At 44.1% G+C, this 18,920-nt stretch overlaps 1 non-coding gene and 1 pseudogene across 1 annotated transcript; one reads left to right on the top strand and one right to left on the bottom strand.

Annotated features, from left to right (window-relative positions):
• Window positions 1-6,860: 6,860 nt before the first annotated feature.
• LOC118890826 lies at window positions 6,861-7,509 on the top strand (annotated as a pseudogene).
• Window positions 7,510-9,874: 2,365 nt separating this feature from the next.
• On the bottom strand, window positions 9,875-9,980 carry LOC118891366. Its single transcript, XR_005018950.1, has one exon. It is a non-coding gene; the product is annotated as a U6 spliceosomal RNA (small nuclear RNA).
• Between the last annotated feature and the right edge of the window lie 8,940 nt (window positions 9,981-18,920).

Genomic DNA, 18,920 nt, shown 5'->3' with positions numbered 1-18,920 from the left:
ACAACTGCCCAGTTCTTTTTCTGTATATTTTCAGCTTTTTCTGTGCATATACACATGTATATTTTTCTAATCTCTCTGTGCATATTTTTATTCTGTGTTAAATACTTTACTTTTGACTAATATATATTATATATGTGCATATGTATTATATACATAAATGATATCTAAATAATAATACAGTAGTCCTTCCTTATCTGCAGTTTTGCTTTCCTTGGTTTCAGTTAACCTGCGGTCAACTGCAGTGGAAAAATATTAAATGAAAAATTCCAGAAGCAAATATTCATGAGTTTTAAATTGCTCGCTGTTCTGAGTAGCGTGATGAAATCTCTCATCCCCCGGCTCTGTCCCACCTGGGAAGTGAGTGAATCATCCCTCCCATCAGCCTATCCACGCTGTAGACACTACCCAACTAGTTAGTATAGGGGAAAACATAGTATATATAGGGTTCGGTACTCTCCGCGGTTTCAGGCATCCACTGGGGTTCTTAGGATGGGGTTGGGGGTGCTGAAGTAGGGAGGGACCACAGTACCACTGTATATTATTCAAAATGCTTGTAAATATTGGTTCAGGAATTTACTAAAGTGTTCAAGATTCAAATTTCAGCCCTGTTCCCTTTCTACAGTTTCTCTTTTCAGAAGCAACCAATATCATAATTCAAAAAGAGACATGCACCACAATGTTCATTGCAGCACTATTTACAATAGCCAGGACATGGAACCAACCTAAATGTCCATCAACAGATGAATGGATAAAGAAGATGTGGCACATATATACAATGCAATATTACTCAGCCATAAAAAGAAACGAAATTGAGTTATTATTTGTAGTGAGGTGGGTGGACCTAGAGTCTGTCATACAGAGTGAAGTAAGTCAGAAAGAGAAAAACAAATACCATATGCTAACGCGTATATATGGAATCTTAAAAAAAAAAAAAGAAGAAGAAGGTACTGATGAACCTAGTTGCAGGGCAGGAATAAAGAGGTAGACATAGAGAATGGACTTGATGACATGGGGTGGGAGGGCGAAGCTGGGGCAAAGTGAGAGTAGCATCGATGTATATACACTACTGAATGTAAAATAGTTGGCTGGTGGGAAGCAGAAGCATAGCACAGGGAGATCAGCTCCGTGCTTTGCGATGACCTAGAGGGGTGGGATAGGGAGGAAGGGAGGGAGGCTCAAGAGGGAGGGGAGGGCTTCCCTGGTGGCACAGTGGTTAAGAATCCTCCTGCCAATGCAGGGGACACGGGTTCGAGCCCTCGTCCGGGAAGAGCCCACATGCTGCAGAGCAACTAAGCCCATGCGCCACAACTACTGAGCCCATGTGCTACAACTACTGAGCCTGCACTCTAGAGCCCATGCTCCACAACAAGAGAAGCCACCGCAATGAGAAGCCCGCGCACTGCAACAAGAGTAGCCTCCGCTCAGCGATTAGAGAAAGCCTGCGCACAGCAATGAAGACCCAATGCAGCCAAAATTAAATAAATTAAATAAATAAATTTTAAAAAGAGGGAAGGGACATGGGGACATGTGTATGCATATGGCTGATTCGCTATGTTGTGCAACAGAAACTAACACAGTATTGTGAAGCAATTATACTCCAATAAAGATGTATTAAGGAAAAAAAAAGCAGCCAACATCGTTTCTAAGGTATCATGCCAGAGATCTGTTATGTATAAAGAAGCAAATCTCTCAGAGAGCACTTTTGTCCTTTCTTTAAAGCATAAATGTAATATACTACTCTTATGTACCTTGCTTTTTAAAATAAATTTATTTATTTATTTATTTATTTTTGGTTGCGTTGGGTCTTCGTTGCTGTGCGTGGGCTTTCTCTAGTTGTGGCAAGTGGGGGCTACTCTTCATTGCGGTGCACAGGCTTCTCATTGCAGTGGCTTCTTTTGTTGCGGAGCATGGGCTCTAGGTGCGCGGGCTTCAGTAGTTGTGGCATGCGGGCTCAGTAGTTGTGGCACGTGGACTCAGTAGTTGTGGCACACAGGCTCAGTAGTTGTGGCACGCGGGCTCAGTAGTTGTGGTGCAGGGCTCAGTAGTTGCGGCACGCGGGCTCAGTAGTTGTGGCACACGGGCTTAGTTGCTCCACGGCACGTGGGATCTTCCTGGACCAGGGCTCGAACCCGTGTCCCCTGCATTGGCAGGTGGATTCTAAACGACTGCGCCACCAGGGAATTCTCCCCACCTTGCTTTTTATACTTTAATTTTTTACCCAGAGCCACCACTGTTCAATAAAATAATGACAGGCACACATTACTTTTACACTTTCTAGTAGCCACATTCGAAACATTAAAAGGAACAGGTGAAATTAATTTTAACAATAGATTTTATTTAAACCAATATATCTGAAATATTATCATTTTGACAGGAAATCAATGTAAAAAATTATTAATGAGATAGCTCATTCATTTTTTTTTGTACCAAGTCTTCAAAATCCAGTGTGCATTTTTTCCATTTAAAGCATATCTCAGAACTAGACACATTTCATATGTTCTATAGACTCATGTGGATGGTGGCAAATATATTAGCACATGTCTAGATGTAGCATGAACTCCATTTTATAAATCAACATAATGTACTATCCAGTCCTCTATTTTTTTAAGTTATTTATTTATTTATTTATTTGGCTGTGTTGGGTCTTCGTTGCTGCACGTGGGCTTTCTCTAGTTGTGGCGAGCAGGGGCTATTCTTCGTAGCAGGGCGTGGGTGGGCTTCTCATTGCGGTGTCTTCTCTTGTGGAGCATGGGCTCTAGGCACACAGGCTTCAGTAGTTGTGGCTCGCAGGCTCTAGAGCACAGGCTCAGTAGTTGTGGCGCAAGGGCTTAGTTGCTCTGCGGCATGTGGGATCTTCCCGGACCAGAGATCGAACCCACGTCCCCTGCATTGGCAGGCAGACTCCTAACCACTGCACCACCAGGGAAGTCCCTATCCAGTCCTCTATTGATGAACCTTAAGGTCATTTCCTTCTTTTGCTCTTAAACAATGCTACAATTGGTAACCTTGCACACACATAATTTTGCACGTGTGTAGGTGTAACTATACCTTCAAAGTGTATGCGTATAGTAATTTAGATAGATTTTGCCAAGTTTCTCTTCGTAGAAGTTGTACCAGTTTATTCCCCCCAAAACAAAGTATGAGTGTAGTCTTCCTACCCCTAAGCCAGCATAGTGTGTCATCACATTTTTTTTTATCTTTGACAATCTAATAGGTGAAAACTTAGTCTCTCAGTGTGGTTTTAATTTACAATTTTCATTACGAGTAAAGGAGAGCATTTTTCATCCATTTAAGAGCCATTTATATTTCCTTTCCTGTGAATATCCTTTGCCCCATTTTGCTATTTGGTTATAGACCTTTTCTTATTGATTAAAGAGAGGTTTATATAAAGACAGCCAGCCCTTGGTCTACGACAGGAACTAGAAATATTTTTTTCTGAGTTTGTGGTTTATAATTGGACTTGGCTCACAGTGGTTTTTTTATCATGAAGAAATCTGCTTATTTTTACATATATTGAACATATCTTGTCTTTAATGGATTCTGGATTTGGTACATTTTAATCTACCTTTATTTAAACCATTAAGATGAGGTGTCACAAAATTAAGGGCCTCGTCATAAGCTGTCCAAACACCAAAAATCCCAGATTCCCAGCAATAATTAAACGAACTCCTACAAGTAGATATCTTTAGTTAATATATACCTTGCTTTGAACAAAATTCAGATTTAGGAAGCAGTTGAGTTCAGGGTAATCCTTCACTTATAAAGGGGCATACAATAGGACAGCTTCCTTTACATAATGAGCTGAGATAAGTAATTAACTGTGTTTAAATTTACAGCTTTCCAGGGGTTGTATAAGTGGTGGTTCACCTGTATTTGGATCAGCTACAAAAAACAAGTCCGGTATTGAGTGAAGTAATATTGATTGAACACTGACTGTATAGTGAAAAGCCTGAGCTTTGGAGCATAATGGCAGGGTTAAAATTCCAGCTCTGTGCCTATGTGCCCTTGAACAAGTTTTCTCACATCTCCAGACCTAATTCCTCACTTAAAGAATGATAATAGTACCGGAGAGTTTGCTCTGAGAATTAAGTGAAAAACTGCTTATGAAGTTCTTAGCACAGGTCTCATGATAAAATGCTCTGGACATGTTGCTGCTGTTAGATTTAGCTGTCTTCCCACCTCATTCTTCTTCTATAGATATTTAAAGAATTCATCCATTTGTCATTCAATTAATGCAGCCACTCAATGCCTTATTAAATAATTTACTTATTAGTCCATCATTTATTCAGTTATTCATTTACTCACACATTCACTCGTGCACTGTCATTCATTCAACAGATATTTGAGCTCCTAGTATGGGCCAGATCCTGGGCTAGCTCTGAGTACATAGTGATGTCCATGGACCTGACTCAAGAGTTTGAGGGTTGAGGTTCAAAAGCTTCTCATTCACTCCACAGCAGAACAAATACCTGTGTTCACTGTATGCCATGGCTCTTTATCCAATGGCTGCTAGTTTTAATTCCATGACATCATAATCTCCTGGCTTCCTTCCTTTGTCCCTTTCTCTTCTTCCCCCCCCCCACCCCGCCCTTTTACCCTCTCTTTGCCCAGGACTCTACCCCGGACTCAGGCCTTTACTACCCCTATCAGAGTCCCTTGGCGATTACCAAGACAGATGACCACTCAGACCCTGAGTCAGACTAACCTGAGTTGAAGTTCAGCTCCTCTACTTCCTAGTTTAGGGAACTTAGACAAGTCTGACCCTCAGTTTCCTCCTCTGTAAAATAGGGATAATAATATCCACTTTATTCGAATGATTGAATTAAACAGTGAAGTCGCTCCTTCACTGCAAAGAAACACTTAACACCAGGGAGGTATGCTGATCAATTCACATCTCAATTAGTTGAGTGTCTACTCTATGTAGGCATTATGTTCAGTACTATGAAGACACACAATGAGCTAATGTCGGGCTTCCCTGGTGGCGCAGTGGTTAAGAATCCGCCTGCCAATGCAGGGGACACGGGTTCGAGCCCTGGCCCGGGAAGATCCCACATGCCGCGGAGCAACTAGGCCCGTGAGCCACAACTACTGAGCCTGTGCTCTAGAGCCCACGAGCCATAACTACTGAGCCCATATGCCACAACTACTGGATCCCGCACGCCTAGTGCCCGTGCTCCACAACAAGAGAAGCCACCGAAACAACAAAGAGTAGCCCTCGCTCGCCGCAACTAGAGAAAGCCGGCTCACAGCAACGAAGACCCAACGCAGCCAAAAATAAATAAATAAAATAAATAAATTAAAAAAAAAAAAAAAAGAGCTAATGTCATCTCTTCCAGTCAGAAGCCATAGCCCAGGGGGGTCCACAGTAAGTGCTCAATAAGAGCTACTATTACTTGCTTTTCCCAAGGAACGCCCCTCACTCCTGGATACTGGCATTTCTCAGAGACCTGTGCTGAGAGGGCTGCTGGGCTGATGCTAGCTTCTCTGGTTTCATTTTCAACTCCAATCTGGCATTCTTTATGGCTTTAAAGTCATTTAATTTTGTGGTAAATTTGAATATAGACTGAGTATTAGCGTATTCTAAGGAATTAATAATATTCTAAGGAATTAATGTTAAATTTGTTAGAGGTGATAACAGTAAGAAAAGGTCCTAAATTTTCAGATATGTTTGTAAGAATTTAGGGTTGAAATGGTAGGACTTTAGGTATTTGCTCTTTAAAAATCAGAGGAAAAGAAGAAGAAAAAGTGCCCCCCCCCCGACTGTTTGCCATTAAACACTGATCTTTTGTTACCTGATTTTTAAAAAAAGGAAGAGAAAGAAAGGAAGAAAGAAAGGAAGGAAGGAAGAAAGAAAGGAAGGGAGGGAGGAAGAAAGAAAGAGTAAAGCATATATGGCACAATGTCAATAATTATTGAATCGGGTTCATTTTACCATTCATTCAAGGTGGTTCATTATGCCATTCTCTCAGTTCTGATGTGTTTGATAAGTTTTATAATAGGAAGGTTGAATATCTATTTTTGATGAATGGGAGGATCACTTTATGGAAGCGAAGGGGAAGGAAACTTACCCGCGTGCAGCATTCCCATTTAGGCGGAGGCCAGGCAGCCCTATCCTTAGCCAGGAGGAGAGCTTGCAGAGGGTGGGCTACGTCATTAGATTGACACCTGCTTTATTTACAGGGCCTTTGCAGGTGCCCTTGGGGAATTCACCTGGACAGGGAAGAAGGCTTGTGGGTAACTTACCCCTCCGCTGCCCCAAGGAAACAGGCACAGGTACCCCACTGGAACAGCTAGGCCTCAGACCAGGTTTTAAGGCCTTGTGGTCCTCCCCCCCAAGTTCATTACATTTCTTCTGTCACCTCTATTTCATCCGTAAAGGAGAGACAAGACCACAGGCCAAACCCAAGTTCTCCCAATTACTCTGTTCGTTATCTCAAGCCTGGTGCCTTTGATCTTGGTTAGCTTATTCCCAATTCCCTCCACTCCCCACCACCACACACAGGTAACCCCTTTCATTAGTTTCCTTCCAGACTTTCTTTTTGTAAGTATAAGCAAAATGCAAATATACATCCTCCAATAGGCTTAAAACTAACAACAAAGCAAATTGAAAATAGAGAAAATTGCGGTGTTCCAGGTAAAGAGTGAAGTAAGTCTGGAAGTTGTTAGCATATAGATGGATAAGCTCTAGAGGCAAGGGAATAGAAGAAGGAAAAGAAGGGAGAAAGAAAAGGGACTAAACTTTAGAGTCACCCAGAGGAAAAGCAAAAAGAGGCAGAAGGAAGGTAGGTGCCAGGCCCAGGCTCAGGCGCCAGGCCTCCGAGGCAGAGAGGCGTGCTCCGATGGGCTGGGCAGCCGGCGCCATGACACTATTCCACTTTGGGAACTGCTTCGCCCTGGCCTACTTCCCCCCTACGTCATCACCTACAAGTGCAGCAGGCTGTCTGAGTACAGCGCCTTCTGGAAGTGCGTCCAGGCCGGGGTCACCTACTTGTTCGTGCAGCTGTGCAAGATGCTGTTCCTGGCCACTTTCTTTCCCAGCTGGGAAGGCGGCATCTATGACTTCATTGGGGAGTTCACGAAGGCCAGCGTGGTTGTGGCAGACCTGATAGGCCTAAACCTTGTCATGTCCCAGAATGCTGGCAAGGGGGAATACAAAATCATGGTTGCTACCCTGGGCTGGGCCACCACCAAGTTCATTATGTCCTGCTACATCCCCCTCTGGGTTGGAGCTCGGGCACTGAGTTTGACTGGAAATACATCCAGATGAGCATTGACTCCAACATCTGTCTGGTCCATTACGTCATCACATCTGCCCAGGTGTGGATGATCACATGCTATGACCTGTACCACACTTTCCAGCCAGCAGTCCTCCTACTGATGTTCCTTAGTGTCTACAAGGCCTTTGTCATGGAGATGTTCGTCCACCTCTGTTCCCCGGGCAGCTGGACGGCACTGCTGGCCCTCAGCACCCTGGCCCTGTATGTCGCCCTTGTCAATATGCACTCCTAGGCTTGGTGTCCCAGACTTTCACATACCTTTTCCCCATCTCCAGGTTTTAGTGAAGTAAACAGTATTTGCAAAGTTCCAAAAAAAAAAAGGCAGAAAGAAAAACCCAGAGAGAATATCTTAAGAAGAGGGGGATAAGTAGTCAATTGTGTTATCTGCTCCTAATATGTGAATAGATCTGCATGAACCACCCTGGAAAGATAGCCACGTTAAAGAGGGAGTTCAAAGTTAAATATATGTTATGATCCTACTTTTGCAAAATTGATATGTATATACACATGTTCAGTGAGTAGAAAGAAGTCTAGAAGACTTTAGAAAGAGCAGACTAACAGGGGAAACCCTGGTGAGCTTGTTTGTGGGAAAAGGTGGCCTTTTTACTTTGCACACTTCAGTTTTGTTTGCATTTTTTACCACAAGAATGCATTCTTTTGGTAAATAAAAAAGATTTGTAAAAGGGGGAAACTACTGTTTAAAACCATCTATATTCAAATTTTCTGTGGAGTAGAGAAGGTGATTAAGAACGTTGGCTTCAGAATCTAATAAACATGAGTCTAAACCCCAGCTCAACTCCATGAACCAATTAATCTCTCTGAGCCTCAGTTTCCTCATCTGTAAAATGGTGATTATACTGATAATTACTTCAAAGGATTGCAATAAGGATTAAATGGGGAGCATGAGTAAAGCATCTAGTACAATGACTGTCATACAGAAAAGGCTCAATTGATATTAGTTATACATATATAATATATATATAATTAAGTTATATATTATAATGTTAGTTTTATATATGTAGTAAATAAAATAGCTATTACTAGATCAAACCAGCCAATCAGAAATGTACTCATTTGGACAACATTATTTTGGTCCCTCTAGAACTGCTGTCACTGAAATGCATTTTCTGTGTCATGCTTTGGTTGTTATAAGAAATGGTGATGGGCTTCCCTGGTGGCGCAGTGGTTAAGAATCTGCCTGCCAAAGCAGGGGACACGGGTTCGAGCCCTGGTCTGGGAAGATCCCACATGCCGCGGAGCAACTAAGCCTGTGAGCCACAACTACTGAGCCTGTGCGTCTGGAGCCTGTGCTCCGCAACAGGAGAGGCCACGACAGTGAGAGGCCCGTGCACTGCGATGAAGAGTGGCCCCTGCTCGCCGCAACTAGAGAAAGCCCTTGCACAGAAACTAAGACCCAACACAGCCAAAAATAAATAAATAAATAAATAAAGGTATTTTAATAAATAAATAAATAAATAAATAAATGGTGATGTGAAGTCAACCACTGTTATCTATTGCCAGGATCCATCCCATAGTACCAGGGAACTCAGGAGGGGCCTGTGTCTACCCAGGGAGCATACAAGATGGTCCTCAGCAGAATTTCCATGTGTTTTTATAGTTTCTCTCATTCTTTTCAATTTCTATTTTTGTGTTTTACAATGCACATAATATATTAGTTCATCAGTGCATATGTATAAATATAAACAAATATACCTGTATTGGGGAGTTTAACAATTTTTACCCATGGAAGATTAACTTATAAAGTTTGAAAAGCAGTGTCTTCTTGATGAGTTCTCTCAGACTCAAGGTTACAAAAAGCTGCATTTCTCCCAAGGATTTGGTTTATCGTTTCTAATAAATACAATCACTCCTGTCATTAAATGCCTTTTCTTCTTGGCTTTGACTGCTAGAAACCTCAGACCAGATTCATAACCCAGCTCTACACACAGAATGTCTATGGCTGGTATCCTGAGGGCTGTGGTTATGAGCACAGCTTCTGAAACCACATTGCCTGTGTTCACATCCCACTGTGTGAACTTGGGCAAGTGACTTAACCTCTCTGTGCCTCCGTTTCCTCAAATGTAAAATAATTATAACAATAATCACCTCCCAGGATTATTATAAAGATTAAATGAGGTGATGCATGTAAATCAATTAGAACAGTGCTCAGCATTAGTAAGAACTCAAATATTATTTTTGTTGTTATTATGGGCTCTCATTCCATGATTTCTTTCTTTTTTTAAAAAATTTTTGGGCTTCCCTGGTGGCGCAGTGGTTGAGAATCTGCCTGCTAATGCAGGGGACACGGGTTCGAGCCCTGGTCTGGGAAGATCCCACATGCCGCGGAGCAACTAGGCCCGTGAGCCACAACTACTGAGCCTGTGCGTCTGGAGCCTGTGCTCCACAACAAGAGAGGCCGCGATGGTGAGAGGCCCGCGCACCGCGATGAAGAGTGGCCCCCGCTTGCCACAACTAGAGAAAGCCCTCGCACAGAAACGAAGACCCAACACGGCCAAAAGTAAATAAATAAATAAATAAATAATTTAAAAAAAAAAAAAAAAAAAAAAAAAAAAATTTTTATTGGCGTATAGTTGCTTTAAAATATGGAACACTCACAAATTTGCATGTCATCCTTGCGCAGGGGCCATGCTAATCTTCTCTGTATCATTCCAATTTTAGTATATGTGCTGCCGAAGTGAGCACTCTCATTCCATGATTTCTTTACCCTTGCTTTTCTTCAGTCCCATTTCTGCTACTCTTTATGTATTTCAGTAAGGCACTTAAAATCCTTTTTTGGAAAGAGTTTAAGCAAACAACCGTATGATTTTTTTTTTTTTCTTAATATGCCAGGCACTGAGTTAGGTTCTTGAAGAATACAAAGATAAAGAAAAGATTGTGGAAATTCCCTGGCGGTCCAGTGGTTAGGACTCCGCACCCTGCCGAGGGCCCGGGTTCAGTCCCTAGTCGGGGAACTAAAATCGCAAAAACTGCGCAGCTCGGCCAAAAAGAAAAAAAGAAAAGATTGTTTCTGCCTTCAAGGAAATGTTCAGTCTAGTGGGGAAGACATACATACAAATAGCCATAAACCAAGTACAGGATATGGAAAGCCATGCAGGAGAGGTGTGCAAGTGCCGTAAGGACACGGAGTAGATGAGATCCGTGAAAGCTTCCTAGAGGAGGTGGCATGGGGGTTGCACTGCCCAGGAAACAGAGATGATAGAGCAGAGATCCCAGGTGGAGGGAGTCCTGGTGATCTAAGGCAGACTCTCCAGGACCGCTGTGCTACCCACAGTGCTGGTTAAGGTGGATACTCAATAAGTCCCTGTTTTTGACTGCTGTACTTGATTCAAGTGGTGTGAAAAAGAGGAGGACGAGACAACAGGACAAAGCCCAAGAGCACCTCCCTTTTTCAAGGGAAGTGAAAAAGAACGGGAGCAGAACCAAATCCTCTGAGGTGGGAAGATAAACTTGCCAGCCAGGCCAGGAAACACAGATGTGAAAACCAGGCTCAAGCAGCTGCTTTGAGGGAGGAGGGAATGGAAAATTTGGGGTGGGAGATTGGAGGGGTCTTCTGCCTGCATCCATCTGCAGTGCAGAACAAATGCCCAAAGCCCATAACGTTTCCTTTTGGGCTCAGAGATAGAACTTTCCTTTCCTTTCATGGTGTGGCTTCAACTTCAGGCCTTCCAGACCACTTTTGGGCACAGTCTTTTAAGGTGTCCTATCATCTCTAAGCAGAGTGATCCCAGGTAACTTCAGCCACACATTCCCTTCCTCTGAAGGCAAATGAAGAGTGAATCTAAAATAATGAGAGCCCTAATCAGAGTTAAATCCCTGCCCAAAAGGTCCCTAAGAAGGGACAGAGTGTGGTAAGCAAAGTACAAAATATAGAGTTGGACAGAACCGGCTTTTAATTCTGGTTTCTGACAAGATGCCATCCCCGGTACGCCCCAGGATCCTCATCTGTAAAATGGGCATATGAATGTTGGCCTCAGGCTTGTTTGGATTACAGGACACGATATATATGTGCCTGGAACTCAGCAGGCACTAAGATTATCTCTGAGCTCTTTCCATTCCTGAAAATAAATAAGTTACCACATGTTAAGCACCGCCACTGTGTCAGGCGCTGTGCAAAGTGCTTCATTTGTGTTCCCATTTACTAATAAGGTGGTGGCCCACGTCCTGTCCTTCAGAAGGCGCAGCAATGCGGGCTCTTAACCTTCCTGCTGCCCTTGGAGACTTCATCTCCTGAAGTCAAGTGGTCAACTTCTAGAACCCCTCAGGTGTCATCAAAAAGTTTGGCATTGCTCAGAGCTAAACTCAACTAACTCAGTGCTTACAGAAGTCTAGTGATAATTCAAGGCGATCCAGCCCCTTTCTTTTCCCAGAAAGAGCAGAGTAGGTAATATCTGTTTAGATTTCATGTAAAGAGGTTACAGCTTGATTTTCCTTTCTGAGTCAACCTTTCCTTCCCTCTGTTTCTTTAAGGTAGTGTTTCCCAAGTTGGCTGCTCATTGGGATCACCTGGGGAAGTTAAAAAACTCCCTCCCTCCCACCCCAAGAAATTGTGATATATTGATACATGGTCTGGAGTGGGCCTGGGCCTCTGGATCTTTTTAATTCCTGGGTACTCCAATGTGCAGTTAAGGTAACAACCGCTGTCCTAAATCCTCAGGTTAAAAAAATTATCTATCTACCTTCTACCTTAATAAATACATTTTTTTTAACAAAAAGGAATGACATTTATATATTGTTCTGCTACTTGCTTCTTTTCACCCAACAGTACGTCATGGATTACGTTCCTTGTTAGTACATATAAAATTAGCTCACACCTTTTAGCAGCTGCAGAATATTTTATTGTAGGGATGCACAATAATGTATTTAATCAACTCTTTGCAGTTGGACATTTAGGTTGTTTCCACTTTTTCCCTGTTACAAACAATGTGAAAAGACGTATTTGCATACATTGTACAAACATTTCTGTAAGATTCACAAAGTGGAAATGCTTAGTCAAAGAAGGTAATATGCAGAGAAGTATTTAGGCACTTACATATTTATTTCTGTGTTTTGGTAAATGAATGAAGGAAGCACTTTGTGTTGTCATTTGCTGGGTACGTGCAGTGCATAGAATTATTGTGGCTAAAGTGGCTTCTGAGCCCTTTAAGGGATGGGACTGCTGGGCCCTTTGAGGACACCAAGGGCTGGCTGGGCTGACTGAAACCATGATCACCTCCGTGGCTGTATTTCAGCTTTTCTCTCTAAGGCAGGATGTGGCCAGGTTCCAGAGTTTTCATTCCTCTCCCTGCAGGGTGCCTTTTGATGTGTTGGCCCATATCCTAGGAAGTTGCAGGCGCTTTGGGGGGCTATCAGAAGATGTGGAACATGCCAGTTAGAATCAACCAGCCCTCATTTTGTCTGAAGCTTGGCCTCAGTCTGCAAGGGCAGGGCCTGCAAGAGATGGAGGAGGGTCAGGGAGCAGCAAATCTGAGCCAGGCCTGAATCTCCACAGGGCTTTTCACAGAAGTGAGGAATAACTGTCCCTTTTCCTGGCCTGTCCTACTGAACTACTATTTGAAACAAAATGTGGGCTTCTGTAGGAGGCTACCTAGGAGGGCAAGGGGAGCCCAGGTGGGGCCAGCCCTAAGGATCAGGAAAGATCAGGATGATGGGCTGTCTGATTTTAGAGCCAGCTGGTAAACAGGTAAACAGCAGGGACTGAGGGATTGTGCAAGAGAGTTTGAGTTAGGAGTTGCCCAGTTGGTCCTCAGACTCACAGTCAAGGTGGGGGGGGGGGTATGAGGAGACCTGGGTTCATATCCTGGCACTACTGCTGACAACTGATAGGCCGCTGACTGCGTGGAGGCCCCGGGGGGACACACCTCTCCTGTCTGAACCTCTTTCCTCATCTGGAAAATAGGGTCCACACTTATTTCACCTGGGGTTGTTGTGAGAATTAAATGAAGGAACAGAGGCACAGGCATTTCGCACTGTCCCTGGCACGCAGTAGGTGCTCAATAAATAGTAGCTGCATTTATCAGTGGATTAGGGAGCTATGCAAGAAAGATAGGGACCCATATCCTACGGGGAAGTCACTCCGTGGGGCCTGGAATCAGGCTTACAAGGAACAGGGAAGCAAATTCTGGCTGCTGCTGCTGGGCGGGTGGAATAAATTGTCCCGAACAAAGGGTCTGCACCTTCAGCCCTAGATTCTAGGATGTGGACCCAGCATGGAGCCCCATCTGTATTCCTGCTGCCCTGGCTCTCTGCTTCACAGGCAACTGCCCTCAACCTCCAGGGAACTATAAGGAGAGTCCCGGACCCTAGAGGACCTGTGGCCCTGGCCATGGCCCTAAGGGAAAGGGGAGTGGGGGGTGGGAGGGAGGCTGTAAAAAATGTAAATGGTGCGGTGTGGAGCGGCTCCAGCCGTCTGACACTCCCCGGAGCTGGCAGGAGCCCGGGGAAGGAGCCCCAGGCCCCGGGCGCCTTTTGTCCCAGGGCTTGGCTATGTAAAAGGTGGGGGAAGGGGCAAGAATTCGTGGAACTTGTCCATTCATTGGAGCCCCCGCTGCCCGCAGGTGCGAGATGGGGGAGGGAGCTGCAGACTCCGGCCTGGAAGGTTTAGAAATGAGAATTTACAACTCAGCATGCAGTGGACGACAAACAGATTCCTTGGGTTCCAGCCTCTAAGGCTGTGAACCTTCAGGCCAGCCAGACTCCATCTCGCTTAAAATTGAGGCCATCAACTGGTTCCCTACCCCCCCAACTGGGCTTCCGAACTCCCATCTCGTCCATTCCCCAAATCCCCACTTTCCAATCTGTTTCCCCAGGCCTGCTCGTAAGGCTGTTGGATTTTCTGAGGTTTCTGTTTGTTTTTACTTTTCCATTCCTATTTGGCTGCTTGGGGTTCACAACTTCCAGGGCCTTCTCCAAAGCACCATATTCAAGCATTAGATAGTGCTTGAACCGAAGTCCTAAAAAAAACAGTGTGAGGAGTGGAAGGACTTGGAATCATGCAAACCTGGGTCCGAACCCTGCTCTGCCCTTCCCAGCTGAGTGAATTCCAGGCAAGTTACTAACCTTTCTGAGCAGCAGTTTTCTATAGGTAAAATGGGAATACTGTGTTTCTGCTTCTAAAGGTTTTTGACAAATTAAGTGCTGAGTTAATGTTTAGGAAATTCTTAGCACAATGCCTGGCACAGAATAGGTATTCAATGAATATTAGGTTATTTCCTTTAATAACCATAGGAAAATAAGGCAGAAACTCCCTGCAATGTTGTTTCAATTTTTATTTCCCTGTTGCTAGAGAGGTTAATCTTTTTTTGGTGTGTTTTTTTGTTTGTTTGGTTTTGGTTTTGTCTTTGGTTTAACGATTGATGGGACACCTTTACGCATTCTGGAAATCTTTGTTACACAATTTGCAATTTTTTCTCTTGGCTGTCACCTGCTTTTGGCTTTTTGGTATCTTTCAACATACAGAGTCTCTTTTTCTTTCTACACAGTGTATGCCCAAAACCGCCCTTAGGGGCTGGTCCTCTATAGGCTGATTTACTTGGCGGTTGGGGGGTCTCACTGACTGCCTTTGGCCAGTATCCTCCTCAGGGCTTTCTCGGGCCCTCCACTGTTCTCTAAAGGAACGTGAAAACCTGCTGCTGGTGCTGCTTGACTGGTCCTGCTGTATCCCAGTTTTATCCCAAAATGCACACACTCCCCCCTCTACTGGTTTCTGGAAGGATCACATCTTTCTTTTACTGGTGTGCTGATGTGGGGAAACTCCAAGATCTGACTGAGAAATTAGTGGCTCAATGAGAATTCGGATCCTCCATTAACCCTCTTTGGGGCCCAGGACTGAGTCTCAAACTCTCTATACTTCACCATCCTAGCTGCCCAAACTCACATTAACTGACCACTTAGCTGATGCATTTCTGAGAAGCTCTGCGTAAGTCTAATTTGATGGATTATACGTTAATGCTCTAGAAGAGAAGGAAATTAAAATAAATGTTATGAAGCCGACTATCTCATTTATTGGGCACTTACCATGTGCCATTTGCTGTGTTAAGTACTCTACTTGAAGACCTTATTTAATTCTCATGCCAGTAAGGAAAGCTCAAATTTCTCCATTTTATAGATACAGAGACTGAAGCTTAAGGGGGTTTTATGCAGCTTGGCCAAGGTTACCAGCTGGAAGTTTGCCAGACTGAGCAAATATACATATAGGAGCCCAGTTAAATTTAAATTTCATATAAATAATGAATATGTTTTTAGTATCACAAATATTAAATATTTCATGCAATATTTTATCTGGCAATCCCATCCAGATGGTAAGGGGTGACTGTGGACTGGAATCCAAGTTTCCTGATTCTCTGGGCTTCCAGTGGTAAGATCACGGAATTCTTTGAAAAGGGAAGAAACCTCCTGTGCTAACTCCTGGACTCCATCTCGACATACTGACTAGTATGGACGTGAGGACTTCTTAACAAGCATCTTCACCCTTAAGCCCCCACTCCTCTGAACTGAGAGCACTTTTGTATGTATCCAGCTTGTACATTTAGATGCCCATACTCAGCTGTCTTATGGCTTCCAATATTCTTAATAAGCTTTTGCATTCGTTCGATCATCCATCCATTCAACTCCTTGACAAATACTTACTGTTTGAGGGCTTGTCCTGCCAACTAAGAATAGAAAGATGAATTAGACAAATTAGACACAGCCCCTGTCCTTGAGGAGCTCCTGCTCCACTGCAGGAGACTGACGAGTAAACAGACACAATTAGGTGGGTGATGGTTTGGGTGGGCTGTTAGAGACTATGATAGATCGAGGTTTGCTCCAGAAGCAGAGGGGCTCACGGTGGGAGCAGTCAGACACAAAACCCAGGAGATCAGCTTCAGCTGAGTATTGAAGGGTCAATAGTTTTGTTTTCCTCTGAAGGGGGAAACAAATGATAATAAACTTTAGCCGGTGGGTACAATCTGCAATAAGAAATGAATTCAGATGAAGAAGAAAGTGAGAACTTGGGCTCCAGAGCCAGACATCCTGGTTACATCCAACTTCCCCCACTTACTAGCCATGTGACCGTGGCCATGTAACCAACCGATCCTCTCCATGCCTCAGTTTTAACTTCTGTGAAATGGGGAAAACACTATAGTCTACCTCATTGGTTTGATGTACAGGTTAAATTAAATAATACATATAGGGAATTCCCTGGTGGTCTAGTGGTTAGGACTCTGCGCTTTCACTGCCGAGGGCCAGGCCTAATCCCTGGTGTGGGAACTAAGATCCCGTAAGCCACCCGGCGCAGCCAAAACAAAAAAAAAATTCCATATGAAATGTCTAATGCAGCTCCTGAGATGTAGTAAGTATGCAACAGGGATTAACATCAACGATTTTCCCCTCTCCACTAGATCTTCCCTTCAGCCTACAAATGTGTTGTAATATCTTTCTTTGACCCCATATCTTCCTCTAACTACTGGCATATTATCTGTTCCCCTCTTATGGCATAACTCTTTGAAAGAATTGCCTATAGTCCCTACTTCCATTTTATCACCTCTTTCTCTCTCCCAAACCCACTCCATGGAGCCTGGTCTTGTGAAGGTCACTGACAATCTCCACAATGCAATCCCAGTGGGCAATTCTTGTCTCACCTGCATCCCCTCGGCAGTATTCAACATAGCTGATCCAGCCATGCTTCTTGAAGTGCTTGCTTTCCTTGGCTTCCAGGACACCACACTCATGTGGTTCTCCTCCTACCTCCTTGCTGCTCCTTCTCCACCTCCTTTGCTGGCTCTCCCTCCTCCTCTCCAACTAGATGTTGGATTCTCAAAGGGCTCAGTCCTCTGACCTCTTTGCCTCTCTACCTGCCTTTACTACTTAGGTGATCTCTTGCGAGCTACTGATTTAAAATCCCACCTTTCTTCTGATGACCCCACATCTACAGCTCCCGCTCAGACATCTTTCCTGAGCTCCAGACTCAAACAGCCGATTGCCTAAGTAACATCACAAATAGGCATCTCAAATTTAACCTGTTGATAAACACACACTTGATTTACCACCTGCTCCCCACCCAGAATCTGTTCTTCCCCCAGAGCTCCCCATCTCAGTAAATGCTACCATCATTCACTCCATTGCTCAGACCAAAAACCTTGGAATCCCTCAACTCCTCTTTCTCTCATTCCCCACATCCAAACGCAAATCCTGTTGGCTCTGCTTTCAAAGTACATCCCTAATTCAACACTTGTCACTTTCCCTAAAGCAAGATTCCTCAGCTTCTGCACTTTGGACATTTTTGGAACAGGTAATTCTTTGCTCTGGGGAGCTGTCCTGTGCATTATTGTAGGATGCTTACCAACATCCCTAGCCTTACCCAGTAGATGCCAGGAGCATATCCCTGGTGGTGACAAACAAAAATATCTCCAGATATTGCCAAAAGTTCCTGGCCTGGGTAGTGTGGGGTGGAGAGGGTGGGACAAAATCACCCTGGTTGGGAAACACTTCTCTACAGCTTCTGCTCTGTAATCTCAACAATTACTATCTCTTACCTGAAATACCAGAATTGCCTCCTAACTGGTTTCCCTACTTGCATTCCAGCTCCCTCAGAATCTGCATGGCTCCTTCCCTCATTTCACTCAGGGTTGCTGTTTAAACCCAACCAGAGAGACCTTCCTTGATCACTCTCTCCCGAGAAGCACTGCCACCCCAATCCCTCTCTCTCCCCACAGCCTGTGTGACACACACAGAGATGTGCAGCCCAGAGTTCCTTCCTTGATGAAAGATTGTCACCCCAGCTGCTCGGAGTGTAGTAAGCAGACAGCCTTCAGCTGTCAGCCCCTTCAGGGATTGCCTCAGCCACAGAGCAGACTTGCCCAAGGTCATGACCTTCCCTAGGCAGCCCGCATCCAAGAACTGAGTGGGGCTCAGCAGAAAGGAGGTAACTCAGATGGGCCATTTTAGCTCTGGAGCTCCCCACGGACTCTGCTGAGGCTGTCATCCGAGCCAGCTCTCAGCTTGATTTCTCCCTGTGCCCAATCCTGCTTCCTTCCCCACCCTTCCACACATGTGATCCTAGAACGTTCTCTCTCGACACTGAGGTGCTAAACATCTCAGGGTGTGCATCCCAAAGGATTTAACCTGGGACACCCGTTATAGTTTTCTTAACATTATGACTTAACATTTCATATCATTTTTTTGGTTTATTATATGTATCTTCTTAAGGTCTTCTTTTGTTTTTAAAGATTTTTTGATGTGGACCATTTTTAAAGTCTTTATTGAATTTGTTACAATATTGCTTCTGGGTTTTTTTATGTTTTGGTTTTTTGGCTGTGAGGCATGTGGGATCTGAGCTCCCCGACCAGGGATGGAACCCGTACCCCCTGCATTGGAAGGCGAAGTCTTAACCACTGGACCACCAGGGAAGTCCCTGTATCTGCTTAAGGTCTTGAAGGCAGGGACTTTGTTTTGAAACTGCTGTATCACTAGCACCTAGAACAATGCCAGGCACATAGAGAGTAGGTGCTCAGTAAACATTTATTGAAAGTTGAATGAATTATTTTCGTCAGCCTCAGCTCCTCACTCCTCTAAGATTACTCTACAATCAAGGAGTTGTCCTTGGGTGAAATCAAATCAGCCCTTGGGTGATTTCTAATATGAAAG

Source organism: Balaenoptera musculus, chromosome 2 (assembly GCF_009873245.2).
Source record: "Balaenoptera musculus isolate JJ_BM4_2016_0621 chromosome 2, mBalMus1.pri.v3, whole genome shotgun sequence".
Classification (NCBI taxonomy): domain Eukaryota; kingdom Metazoa; phylum Chordata; class Mammalia; order Artiodactyla; family Balaenopteridae; genus Balaenoptera; species Balaenoptera musculus.
This window is presented reverse-complemented; position numbering and strand designations above follow the sequence as displayed.